This window comes from Pan paniscus, chromosome 10 (assembly GCF_029289425.2).
Source record: "Pan paniscus chromosome 10, NHGRI_mPanPan1-v2.0_pri, whole genome shotgun sequence".
NCBI lineage: Eukaryota > Metazoa > Chordata > Mammalia > Primates > Hominidae > Pan > Pan paniscus.
The window spans coordinates 65,766,336-65,779,084 of NC_073259.2; positions in this window are offsets into that span (position 1 = coordinate 65,766,336).

Consider the following 12,749-nt stretch of genomic DNA (forward strand, 5'->3'; position numbering starts at 1 on the left):
CCCATGAAGTAGCCACTTCCCATTCTCCCCTCCACTCGGCCCCTGGAAACCACCAATCTGCTTTCTGTTTCCATAGATTTACCTAGTCTGGATATTTCATATAAATTGAATTACATAATATGTGACCTGTGTCTGGCTTCTTTCACTTCACATAATGCTTTTGAGGTTTAACCACATGGTGCCATGCATCAGTTCTGCATTCCTTTTCCTGGCTTAGTAATATTCCATTGTTTGTACATACCACAGTTTGTTTATCCATTCATCCATCTATGGACACAGGCATCATTTTAAGCACTTGAAATATATTAACTCACTGAATCCTAACCACAGAGACAGATGCAGTTATTGTCCCTAAATTATTGTAGAGTAGAAACTGAGGCACAAATAACATGCCTAGGATCACACAGCTATTAAGCAGAATAAGGACTCCAGTCCAGGCAGTCTAGTATCAAAGGCCTTCCTTGTGATCGCTGTGCTTTACCACCTCTCAGAGAACAACCACAGGGACTAAGCAGTCTAGTGAAGCTTCAAATGCTGTACGTTTCAGAGAATGGGGAGGTCCCTGGCTGTCACAGAAGCTTCCTGGAGAAGTAGGATCATGTAAGTTCTAACTCAGGGCAGGTCAGGGTGATGTGAGTGACCAACTCACTCGGAACACAGACATTCATGGGTGTTCAGTAAAACCGGCTCTAGAACCAGTGATGACTTCAGCCCAAGGATCCCACAAGGGAAAGTGCTTGTCTTTGCCTGCACAGCACAGAGCATTCTGGGCAGAGTTCTGGACCCAAGCTTCTTTCAAATACCTTATAAACAGCAACAGAAGCTGGCTGTATCTTCTGTCTGGCTGCATCTGTCTAACAGTTTAGAGAGTGAGACATTTCCTTCCTCTTTAATCCAACTATCCTTGGAAGACTTCCCAAAAAGCAATGCACCTTGGAGAAGTTTAATGCCATTGAGGAAAGTGGTTTCCAGGAGAGAGGGGAGTCTGTTCCATGAACTGTGATACAAGGGAACATCTTAAACTCTTAAACTAAGTCCTCAGTCTCCTAGGAAATCATTACGATTTTCTTCCTATAGATCAGGGCTCAGGACACCCTACTGCATGCTCTTCACCCCTCCACCAGAGTTCCTAAAGTCCATGCTCACGGATCCTGGGAATCAAGGAGGTTGGAGGATGCAGGCACGCCTCATCAAGACTGCCTGGGACCAACCCTGCAGCCCTCCTTCCCTAGGCCCACTCAGCCCAGCTGGCCAGCAAAGGCAGGCAGGGCCTCCTTGTCCACACATGAGAATGACCTGCAGCTTTTCTTTGTCTAGGCTGAGGTCAAGGATTCCCATTGCAGCTCTAGGGTGAGGGTAAAAGTTTTTGCAATTCAGTTCCTAGGAAATCTTTAAAATTAGGTCTGAGATGAGTCTGTCAGTAGTAGATTAGGTAGAGAACTTTTATACAGTTGAGGGTGAACCGTCTGGAGGGTGAACTGTCTGGTCTGGTTCTAGAACTGGGAGTAGTACCTTGGTGCCTAGCAACACATCTTTGAGAACACGCAACCAGGCTTGGTATGTGATAGAGTGTGTGTGTGTGTGTGTGTGTGTGTGAAAGAGAGTGTGTGAATGTGTGTGTGTGTATGAGTGTGTGCAAGTTGTGAGTGTGTGTGAGTATAGTGTGTGTGAGCATGTGTGGGTGTGTGTGAGCGTGTGTGTGTGTGAGCATGTGTGTGTGTGAGCATGTGTGTGTGTGAGTGTGTGTGTGAGTGTGAGTGTGTGAGAGAGTGTGTGTGAGAGTGTGTGTGTGAGTGTGTGTCTTTGGATACACAGACATCCTGGCGCATATGCATATTTCCTTTCTCATTCAAATAAACCCTACAGATAACAAAGTGCTTTAACATCCGGTCTCTGCAGCCTTCCACAGGAGGCAAGGCAAGCACTATTAAGCCCGCTATAAACAGGTCAGCTGAAGCCCCCACTCAGTGACTTGCCCAGGGTCACAGGAAGAATGAGTGGCAGAGCCCTGAGCCTGTGTGCTCCCTTCTGTGCCGGGCTGCTTCTCCTGAGCATGGCTGTGCCTTGTGCATGGGACATTTCTCCTCTGATGTGCCCTGGGTGCCTTAAGCAACTTAGATATTGCTCAGGTAGGGTGAGGGGAAAATGTATTTTCAGGTTGTATTAGTCAAACCAAAATAGTGTAGACTAGATGACTTTAAAAACATACATTTATTTTTCACAGTACTGGAGGTTTGGAAGTCCAAGTTCAAGGTGTCAGTTAGATTGGTTCCTGGTGAGGGCTCTCCTCCTGGTTTGCACGCAGCCACATTCTCTTTGTGTCCTCACTTGGTGGGTAGAGAGAGACAGTGTTCTCTTTTCTTACCAGATCCATCATGAGGGCCCCACCCCATGGCCTCATATAACCCTAATTACCTACCAAAGGCCCATCTCCAAATACCATTACATTGGTGGTTAGGGCTTCAACATAGGAATTTGGGGAGGACACAAACATTCCGTGTACAGCATGGGTGGAAACCCATCTCTTCCTCACCACCTGTGGGGACCACACACTGCAGCCATCAAGACAGTGGGCATGTTCTCCTTACAACTCGATCCGACTCCCGTAGAAGAGCGGACAGGGAAGGAGGGCAAAGCTGGGAGAGTTGGAGAATATTACGAAGAGAATAGGGTAGCCAGATTTAGCAAATAAAAATATAAAATGCCTAGTTAATTCTGAATTTCAGATAAGAAGAAATAATTTTTTAGCATAAGTATGCCCTTAACTAAACATGGCACAGGACATGCTTATGCTAAAGAAATTATGTATTATCTAATAATAAATTAATATTTTCTCCAATGCATATTAACTCTGCATCCTGCATTTATCTGGTAACCCTAAAAGAGAAGGCTCAGACACTCTTGAGGCAAGCCAATGGATTCCAGGAGGGACTATTGCTGGGCTTCTGGGCCCATGCTCCCTTTATAACACTTAACGGTTTTTAGCCTCTTTCCACCCTCCTTCCTTCTCTTCCTCCCTGGCTCCCTTCCTTCCTTCATTCCTTTCTTCTCTTCTCTCCTCTCCTCTCCTTTCCTTTCCTTTTCTTTTCTTTCTACCAGCTTTTCCTAGCTCTTTATTGTGGTAAAATAAACCTAAGCTAAAATTTACCGTGGAAACCATTTTGAAGCACACAGTTCAGTGGTGTTAGCACATCACACTGCTGTGCAGCTGTCGCCACCAGCCATTTCCAGGACTTTTCCATCATCCCAACCTCAAACTCCACCCATGAAACACAAGCTGCCCAACTCCCACCTTGCGTCCCTATCCCTGGTGGCCACTGCTTCTGCTGCTATGAATCTGACTGTTCCAGGCACCTCACATAAGTGGACTCATACAATATCTGTCCTTTTGCGTCTGACTTCTCTATTTAATTTTTTTAAATAAAACTTTTTTAGAGACGTGGTCTCGTTATGTTGCCCAGGCTGGTCACGAACTCCTGGCCTCTGGTTATCCTCCTGCCTCACCATGCCTGGCTTTTTAATTTAATTTTTAAAGGCCGGTAGGAACTAAGCGGGCCACAGAGGAGCTGCCTGCAGAGGTGAAGACAGTGTTGGTTGTGCTGAGAGAAGCAGGAAAGCAGGTCAGGGTGTAGGGCTGGAAGGCAGGGGCAGTTCTGGAAGGCAGGGGCCCTGGTTCTGGGAAGCCTCGCCCAGCTCTTCCGCAGCTGCCAACCCTCCCGGAGTAATGAGTGCCCGTCAAACAAATAAAGGGGGTTGATATTGGGACATGGCTGCTGGCTTTATATTAATAATTGTAGTAATAAAGTTGATCGCAGGTAGGATGGAGGAGGCACCTGCCTGGTGAGGTGAGACAATGGTCAGATTCACGGAGGCATCTGCCTGGTGAGATGAGACAATGGTCGGATTCACTGAGGCTCCTGCGTGTCCCAAATTTCCTGCTGGGGGAGGGTGTGCTGCTCAGCGGTTCCCACACCTGCTTCTATGGGAGAAGCAAGAAGAAGTCAGAAGGATGGGCGAAGGAGTCAGAAGCTTCTATTATTGGTTCGGGGAGATGCTGTGTCGGGGGCACCAATTATACGGGGAACAAACCAGTTGCCAACTCCTGACCCTTGGAGTTGACCCCACACCGCTTAAACCTCTGCGCTGGTTCCCCGGGGGCCCACAGTGAGGTCTGTAACTCAGGGAGAGGCGCTGGAGCGGGGTGTGGGAGAGCGGTGTGCAGGACGGGCTCCATGCACTTTGAAATTATAAACTGCCTTATGAGACAGGGGTACGGTGTGTGTGCATTTTCCTGGGAGACTCCATAGTTTTTACCACATTGTGTAAAGCAACGCTGTGCAGTAGAAATATTACGCCATACACAATACGTATGTACAGTTTTAGTTGTCAAAGAAACTGAAAGAAGATCTTGATGAACATGGATGGCATAGATGTGAGGAAAGCACCATTATTAAAGAATACGCGTTTATGTAATGCATTAAAAGGTAACAAAATGGATAAGCAGGTAACACAATAGCAAAGACCGAGAGTGAATTGCAGTCATCCACTGGGGAACTGAGGAGTCAGGGTTTCTCATTACAAAACTCCCTGATGGAAGACTATTATTTATCAACTATTTATTGTCTTTCCACTAAACAAGAAGTGATCATCATCTTTTCAGATGAGCGCCACAGGCTTTGCAAAAGATAATTGCCAATTAACCTTTGTGCCTGGATTTTCTAATTTCTAAAAATATTACTACATGACTCCAAAGTTTGTTATAAAGACAAACAATTGACATGATGTATACTAAAGTAACAAAAATGTTGACCACACAGGAGGGGCTGGTTACTGTCAGACTCCCTTGTTCTGTCAGTATCAAGAAAACATCTGTCCTTTAAGGTTTACATAAAGACAAAGTATCATGATGAGGTATCTTAAAATTGGTAGTACTAACAAAAATTTTGAACTCCCAGTTGTGCAATTTTAATGTATGAAAACAATAAAACATACTGATAAATAACAAAAGCCCTATAGTCAGACAACATAGGTTCAAGTTTCGGCTTGATCTCAACTAGGGTTTCAATGTTGAAAAAAAATGCCATGTGGTCTTTCCAACTTCATTTCCTTATGTAACATTGGAGATATTAATAAATTCACTGTGATTAAGAGTTAAATGGAAGAGTTCTTGAGAAGGTGTTAGAACGGTTCTAACATACATGGGTATTATGAGCTCATATTTGTAGTACCATTGTAGCATAAGGAAATACCATCTGCTGAGAGAGGCACAATAATGGTTATGTTCATGATAATAGTTTAAGAGCTACCAGATACAGAACGAAGGGGCTGTAAAATGATAATGTTATGATTGATTTTGATGCTTATGCCAGAATCCATTCTAGGATAGCTCCTGCCTGAAAAGAACTGGGACTCATTTCTTTGGAATCGCAGGACACTGAGTGTGGCAAAAAGAAAAGAAAAATATGGAAATCACATAAGTGATTTTAAAAGTAAAAAGTAACAGAAGAAATTAGTGATATATTTTATTTAATCCAATATATCCAAAATATGGTCATTTTAGCATGTAATCAATATAGATTTTAATGAGATAGTCTATGTTCTTTTTTTCTAAGTCTTCGAAATTCGGTGTGTATTTACACTGACAGCACATCTCAATTTAGACTAGCCACATTTCCAGTGCTGAGTGGCTGCATGTACCCGGTGGCTACCATACTGGACAGCACAGGTCTAAGGATTTCATTCCTGGTTCAAGACCAGACTCCTAGCCTTGGTTTTGGGTGTTTTTCACAAACTGGCCTCTCTTTATCATTCTTTTTCCTGGTACTTCCTCAAGGATGACTGTGTTCCCACCACTCAAGACCACCTGCCGTTTCACTACATACCTTTGTTCAAGCTGTTTCTTTTACCTGGGATGCTCCCTCGTTTTGTTTTGTTTTGTTTTTTGAGACAGGATCTTACTCTGTTGCCCAGGCTGGAGTACACTGGCATGATCATGGCTCACTGCAGCCTGGATCGACCTCCTGGGGCTCAGATGATCCTCTCACCTCATCCCTCCTGAGTAGCTGAGACTACAGACCTGTGCCACCATGCCCAGCTAATTAAAAAAAAATTTTTTTTTTTTGGTAGAGATAGGAGTCTGTGTTGACCAGGCTGGTCTTGATTCTTCCACCACGGCCTCCCAGACTTCTGGGATTATAGGTGTGAGCCACTGCTCCCTACCTGGAATGCTGTCTCTGCACCTTCTCCCTGGGCTTGGTAGAGAGGCACACATTCTGCTAAGAGGCTTTTCCTGACTTCCCTAACCCTAGAAGGGATTTGTCCCTCCTTATCATTGTACTCATGGCTGGATTAAAGTTTAATTGTTTTTGTGGCTATTTCCCTGGCTGTAGTGTAGTGTCTTATTCATCTTTGTTGTGATCATGGTCTGCACAGAAGAGAGGATCAGTAGATGTTTGCAGACAGAATGAATAAACCACCAATCAGTCTCTTAATGCTTGAATGGGCTTGCTACTACGTTGCTTAGATCTGTGTCTGTACAATCCTCTCATGTGGATAGTACAGTAAACACACACAGACACCCTCAGATGTGGTAACTAACAAGAAATTCATGTTAAGATGTGCACAGAAAATATCTTGTGTCTTTATCCTCCGCCTCATCTTACAGATGGGAAAACTGAGGCACAGAACTAAGTTAGAATGACCAGCAAATTTCCATCAGTATAAATACAAAGAAGGGGAAAGGAGAATATTCTGAAAACGGGTGTGGTGGTCTCACACGATCGGGTTCCTCGGATGGTGGAGGATCAGTTGGCCGTGCCTTGGTTATCTGACAGGATAGAAGAGAAGTGGGAGGTGAGGAGTAGCTCCTGGGTCCTCATGAGTATTCGAGGCAGGTTCAGGTCTGAGAAGCCGAGGATATCCTTCCTGGAAGCCTGAGTTAGGAGGAGGAACTCACTGCTGGAGAAAAAGTTGAAGAGGAAGGAGGACGGACATCTCAGATCATGGGAAGTGCTGGCCTGAGGAGGCAAGGAGAGAACCATCGGGGTAGAAGAAGGGGCTGAGGAAGCCGGCAGGGGGAGCAGAGGAGTAGGTGCCAGCATGGTGAAGAGGTGCAGTGCGTTATGTATGATACACATGCATCATGCACCATGTGTGTTGACTGTTGAGTGAAATGTATTTATTGGTTTCCAAGGGGCAGGGGAGAGGCTGGAGGGAGGGCAGCAGCTGTCCCACCACCAGGAGAGCTGCTCTGGCGCCAGCCTCCCCATCCTGGGGGTTCCCTGCTACAAGTCTTCAGCTCTGCTTTGTCCCCCAGAGGCCAAAATAGCGGTGCACAGCCAGGAGAGACAATGAGGAGCAAGGCACGTGGCTGGGCTGGAGGGCTGATGGTGCAGGGACAGTCAGCCTTGGGCCATCAGGCCTGGCTCTGTCTGTCCCGCCAGCTTCGGGCTTTTTATAAAGAGGCTGTGTTAGGTGAGCCTGGAGTGAGCTGTGCATGGACCTCATCTGACTGTGGCATGCCAACCCTTTGCAGAGGTGGTCTAAGGAGACGGGGACCCCGGACTGACCTGGGCTTGAATCTTCCCAGCAGCTGACTGGCCCTACCCACAGCCCACATCAAGTAATGGGAGAAGCTGACCAGGGCAACTGAAAAAGGAGCCCAACCCAGCTCTGTTAAACTTTTCTCTAGCACTTTCTTCCTTCTCAAGCCTTTGCCGCCATATACCTGAGATTGCCCCTGTGCCACCCCAAAGGTTTGTGGCCTTTGTAAGCTGGTATAGGGAGGACAGCATGGGGGCCTGTGTTAGTTTCATGGTATCACCAATGGGTTTTCCTTTTTTTTTTTGGTGGCACAGGGGTCCTGTGCCCATACTGTGGGCAGTGTGACAGAGTCCCTGAGGGCAAGGCCATAGGCCTGGTGGCCTGCATGCGCTGTGATGGGAGGTGTCTGGTTCCCCGCAGGAGGTGAGTGGGTTGTAAGAAGCTGATGCCGGGCTGCAGTGAGAGTTGCCTCTAGTGTAATTTTTGATTTTGGGAGTGCCTTGGCTAGGGCTGGGAGGGATGGAAGTGGTTAAATGTGGCCTCATTGGCTGATTGGCATTTCTTGAGTTGGATACTAATTCCTTCAGGAGGTCAGAGAAGCTCCCCAGCGGCACCCCTGATCTTGACTTTGGAGGCCAGGTTAAATCTTTCAGGGGGACTACATAAGTCATGACTATTCTGCATTGCCTAAAAGACAGCCTCCTGAGTAGCTGGGATGACAGGCATGCATCATCACACCTGGCTAATTTTTGTATTTTCAGTAGAGATGGGGTTTCACCATGTTGGCCAGGTTGGTCTCAAACTCCTGACCTCAGGTGATCTGCCCTCCTCGTCCTCCCAAAGTGCTGGCATTACAGGCATGAGCCACAATGCACCTGGCCTGGTTGTTTCTGTTGAATAAGCAAGAGCAAGAACAAATTTATTCCTCAGATCTTATATGAAAATGTACAGTAAGTGTTTCTTTTTGCTGTTGTCAATCTGTTTCTGTTCTGTTCATTGAACTTTGTTCTTAGCTCCTCTTGCCAGCTCACAATTTAACATAGGTGCTCTCCTAACTCCTCTGTTCGATCTTTATAATACAACATCATTTCCCACCTCCAGGTCTTGGTGGTGGGAGTGCTTATCTTTCTCATGAAGGGTTGGAGGAGTGGAGGGAGGGCCTGTTGGGATCTATTTTGATTTTATTTATTTTTTTTGAGACAGGGTCTCACTCTGCCACCCAGGCTGGAGTGCATTGGCATAATCATGGCTCATTGCAGCCTTGACCTCCCAGGCTTAAGGGATCCTTCCACCTCAGCCTCTCATGTAGCTGGGACTGCAGGCACGTGTCACCACACCCAGCAAATTAAAAATTTTTTTCTTTTTAGAGATGGGGTCTCACTATGTTGCCCAGGCTGGTTTCAAACACCTGAACTCAAGTGATCCTCCTGCCTCAGCCTCCCTAAGTTGAGCTTACCGGTGTGAGTCACCATGCCCAGCCTGAGATCTGTTTTAAAGTTGCCCACCCTGAGCCTACCCCAGCCTACACTTGACCAAAGGCCTCACATGACTTTGTTCACTCCACATATGGGAAGTGCCTGAACTCAGAAGTAATGATTCTGATTTATATCCAGGTTGGAGTATAATTAGTAGTTGTGATTTAATGTCAATGTGGCCTGAAACTTTGCCATCTTCTCCGTCTCTGTTTATGTGTATTTAAATGGTCAGCTCCCAAGGTAGGGTGGTGAAATGACATCAGACTTTGACCCCGGGGTCCCTGAGCAAGTCACACCTCTGAGCCTTGGGTTCCTGCACCAGGGGATCATGATGTCATCTCACAAGGGTGTGAGGGGCAAATAACAGCACTTCTCAGGCCCAGCTCACATAGCACTTGGTGGACATCATTTCTTTCCTGCACTCTTCCCTGAGAGAAGTGGGGCCACTCTTACAGAGGCAGAAGTGCCTGGTTCCAGCTCCTAGCTCTGTGGGCAAGTCACTTAGCCTCAGAGGCCTCAGCCTGCTCATCTGTAAAATAAACTAATAGCAGTTGTCTTACCTATCTCATACAGCTAGAAGGAGGACTAAATAGAAGAGCAGTCATAGGCTCTTAGGGCTGGAAAGGGCTTTGGATATTATTAGTTTCAACTTTTTGTTTTATAGATGGAAAAACCAAGGCTTAGAGGAGTGAATGATGCCCAGGATGACGCGGCCCGTTAGCAGCATGTGGTCAGGGTGCCGTGATGTTTGGCCTTATGACACTGCTTCGTCTAAAGGCCTACTTGTTTGTTAACTCATAAGCATATGCAGAGAGGCTCACCTTTCTCTGTGTGGCGGTGGACGGACAGATGGCCCCTCTCCTGCCATCTGCTCTGGCTTGTACAAGCCGGGCTGAAGGAGGTCATGTATCATCGCACCAAGGTGGGGCGGCACTTCTGTTGCTGGGCTGAAAACGTGTCTTGCTTGCTGCTTCCCTCCTTCATGGCTCACACAGCCCATATCTGGCTGTTTATGAACGAGATTCTCTCTGTGCCCAGCATCATGCTTGATGCTAGGACACTGCACAGAGAAGTCTGAACAGAGGCTCCTGCCCTCATGCAGCCATTTGTAGCCAGAACAGGCACCCGGCAAAAGGTCAGTGCTCACAGGGCGGGAGAATGCTCTAAGGCTGATGAGGGGTACAGACAGTTGCAGCCACTGCAGAGCAATAGGGGGCCGGCAGGCCTGGAGGAGGAGGTGGGGCTTCAGCTGGCCTTGAAGGCCCTGGATTGGATTGAGAACAGGGCAGAGAAGACAAGGAAGGCTTTTTGGGTAGGAAGATGTGCTGTGAGCAGGGTCTGGAGGCAGAGGTGTGGAAGGCACATTTGCGAGAACCAAGGTTCATGCTGAAGAGCGGGGAGGCTCCGGGGAAGAGCATTTTGATTTGCAGGGAGGTTTTATAGTGTTAGTCATTGGGCAGGCAGTGTCTGAGTGACTTAGCTCGTCTAACACAGCAATTGGGGTCATTATTTTGGCTCAGAGCATTGCTGAAAGCCTAGCTTACCTGTCACTGTGACCCTTGGCTTACCCACCTCAAGGATGTAATGGGGCCAGAGGGAGGCAGGTGACCTTCCGAGTCTCTCCTTCTCTTAGAAGCCTGGGTCGAATGGCGCACAGGGAACTCAGGGGAATGGGTGGGAACCCAGTCTTGCTTTAGATTCGCATTGGCCCCTTCTGTGTTGCAGAATGACTTCTCATCTCAGTCACTATCTTAATTTATTGACGAAAACTTGTTTTATGGTCCAGAGCACAGATGGCAGCAGCTCCCTGCCAAAAGAAAGCGTGCCTGCAAATCGGAAAAGCGGGCTGCCTCCCAGGAGGATGGTGGAGGGAGTAGAGCCTGTCTGGCCAGATGCTGCTGCTGGTCCTGGGTGGATGGGCTCCGGGAGGCCAGCAGAGTGGCCCCCTGGTGTGCAGGCTGGGGCTGGAGCAGCTGGGGCAGTGGCAGGACCTCCTCACCTCTCTCCACTACCAGCTCCTGACTCATGGCTGCCCTGCTTCAGCCTGGTCTCTTTAGCCTAGCGCATTTAGCCTGGGGCTGCAGGCACCATCCACAGCAGCACAGCACCAATGAGGAAGGACAGGGAAGGGGGGCTCTGGGTGCCGGGAGCAGGCATGGCTGTACCACGAGGAGCTCTGTGACTGTGGACATGTTTCTCTGGGGAAACTGTGGACAGGCAGCTTTCAGCAGAGGAACCTGAATTGTTCCATGCATACCTTCAAATATTTAAAGGCCTGTTTTACTTGTTCTTGGTAGATTTCTCGAGCAAAACTAGGACTGATGTGTGTTAGCCACAGGGAAGTAGATTCTTCAGTTAATAAGAAAGAATTCTTGAGTAAAGTTATGCAAAAAAAAAAAAAAAAAAAAAAAAAAAGAAATGGAATAAGTTGTTGGAGAGTGAACACTCCGATCCTGGGAGGCCCTGTGTGGCCGCCTGCCTCTCTGTGGTTCCAGGGAGCTGTGGCCCTTCTGCCTACTGGGTAGCTTTGACCAAGATGCCTCTGCCCCTTCATGTCTCTCCATGCGGAAGTGGAAGCACCATCCAGTTCTCCCTCCTCCCTGGCCCCGCCTCTATGGCTGTGAGAATGAAGGAGCTGTGGGGTCCCTGGGGGCAAGGGGCACTGAAAGTCAAAGCAGGGACACTCCTGGAACTGACATGTTGTCCCTGCTCCCCGAGACGAAGTTCTTGGCAGGTTCATTACTAGCAGGCATGTCAGGCTGTGAAATTAAAGCCTTAAAAAAAAAAGTCTTCCCATTCACTAATTTATTAAATGTTATTAAATGTTGGGCCTGGCCCTGGCCCACAGAAAGCATCGGGGAGTGCTGAGCCCTAGCATTTGAAAATCTCCTGGAAGCAAAGAGGTGATGAGGGTGGCAGAGGGGCCAAGGGGTCGGGGTGGGGGCCACCAGTGACACCCAACCCCAGGAGGCTGGTTGTCTCCACAGAGAGGCATGAGGCAGTGGTGACCAAAATAGCCAGGGGATATGATGGGCTGTGATGGGGGCTGGGGCAGGTAGGGCAGGCGACCTATCCCAGGTCAGTGAGGAGCCAAGGGTGACTGAAAGGGGAGTAATTTGGGGGCCCTGGGGTTTCTGGGAGTGGGGAAAATAGGGTGCACAGAGGGCTTTCTCTGTGGGTTTGTGGGTCTGGGTGTGGCCCTGACCCGGACTGTGGTCTGCTCAGGAACCCCCACCTGTCCCCATCACTCATTTATTCATTCCTCAAGCAAATATTTATCTGGTATTCCAGGCATATTCTAGACCTTACAGTGGGGAAAAAAAATGGGTAAGATATGAACCCAGGTCTTGGAAATGCTCGTGTTTTTAGAGAGGGTGGACAGCGAGTCTACACAGAAGCCTAGGAGCGTTCCTAATGTTCTGCTCTGGGCCCAGCCCCAGCACAAGCAGTCACCCCTGGGGAGGGGCCACCCCTACACCGATGGGAGACTGGTGGCAGCTATGAACGGCTATGGGCAGTGGCTGTCCATGGGTCCTAAGCAGCGTGCAAGTGCGGGTAGAAGCTCAGGAGGGAGAGTAGCTTCAAGGGGAAATCATGGGCCCCACCCCCAGAGAAATGGGGTGTCTGCATGAAATATACCTATGGCAGAAACATATATTAAAACTACAACTCAATATGGTTCAAACAAAACAAGAAAAAAATGCCATAGGGATACTGGGCTAATTACAAGAA